The sequence below is a fragment of the Nestor notabilis genome, unplaced genomic scaffold, assembly GCF_000696875.1.
Source record: "Nestor notabilis isolate BGI_N333 unplaced genomic scaffold, ASM69687v1 scaffold18263, whole genome shotgun sequence".
Lineage (NCBI taxonomy): Eukaryota > Metazoa > Chordata > Aves > Psittaciformes > Psittacidae > Nestor > Nestor notabilis.
The window spans coordinates 25,382-26,893 of NW_009921671.1; positions in this window are offsets into that span (position 1 = coordinate 25,382).

Here is a 1,512-nt window from a genome sequence, read left to right on the forward strand (position 1 = left end):
GCTTTGAAGCATGTCCCCTGGAAAGCGGGTGACGCCGGGAGCATCGCCCCGCTGGCCCCAGTCAAGAGTTTCCAGCAGTCGCGCCGCCTCCGAGTGACCCACTCCCTCCAGATTGCCTCAAATCTTGGTCCAAGAATGTTGTTTGGGCTGAAGAATGTATTGCTGAAAGAGAAAGAAGGGACAAGGGAGGCCGGGGTGAGAAGGGAGGTCGAGGGGGGCTTTTCCCTGCCCTTGGCGTTGGGCTGTGTTTCAGACAGGAGGCTGCAGCACTCAGTGCAGAGGTTGAGCATGTTCCCTCCACCCGGCACAGCCAATGCAGAGCTCAACAGGCCCCAATGATCCCTGCATCCCTGAAGGACCCCATTCCCCTGCTTGCTCCTATTGCGGCTTCAGAAACAAGGTTGGGGCTTCCCAGTGAGTTTGGTTCCCTGGGGGACCACCAGCCCCTGTCACCCACAGTGAGCACCCGGCCCCAGAGAGTGCTGCAGAACAGCATCCCCCAATGGGTGCATGTCCCAAGTCATCACTGTTTTAACTTCCAGAAGCTGGGGAAGCCACACTCCTTATCTGACCTGGCTGGGGACTATCTGCTTTTCCAGAACAACATCCAAGCCCCACAAAGCCTCCAAGCTGTTGGCCACCAGGACCCCCTGAGCTGCCAGAGATGTGACGTTGGTTGACACCATCCCAGCACCGAGCAGCAGATGTTACTGGCTGCCACCACCCTCCCCACCATCTTCCCTGGAACACAGCTCCCTGGCAGCAGGAGCAAACCCCTCCAAGCAGGGTCATTCTGCGCATCAGCATGAAACCACCTCCCTGCCCTCGGTGAGAGCCCTTCTCCATCCCACACCACAGCAGCGCTCGATGGGGTAGAAGAGATGCCACCAGCCAAATGAGCCCCACACTCTTCACGAGGGTTTTACCTCCTTCCAGGCAGCGCTACCCCTCTTGTCCTATTTTCCCACTCAAAGGCTTTCTCTGAAGCCTCTCCCTGCAGATCCCAGCGCCGTGCTGCGGTGCAGCAAGCTGTGCTTTCCAGGCACACTCTTCCTTCCCAAATAGACCAGCTTCCTGGCAAAGTCCCCACTGTACAGCGTGTCCCTCAGCCACCCTGCGCATTCCTCCTCCTTACAACAAGGGCCTTCCAAGGGATAAGGATCTTTGCAAGGCTCCCCAGGGGAAGAGGATGTTTTGGCTGGGAAATTTCAGTGGAAAGCAAGGAGAAAGCAAGCCCGGAGGGAGTCTGGCACCTGCGGAGCTTCACTAAGTGATTCCAGGCTCCTGGGAGGACCTGGGCATGCTGCTGGAGCCGGGCATGGGATGGGTGGGTGGTTGGGGCTCCTCCTTTCGTTTCCTGGTGGGAGGAAATGCTTCAACAGCCCTGGAAGAGCTGCCTCCAAAGCTGAAGTGCACAGAGAGCCAGGATGGGGACTGAGGGGGCTGCAACAGCACCGGCTGCTCCCCAGCTTTGCAGAGCAAGGCTGGCACTGGGAGCTGTGAGTCTTGTTG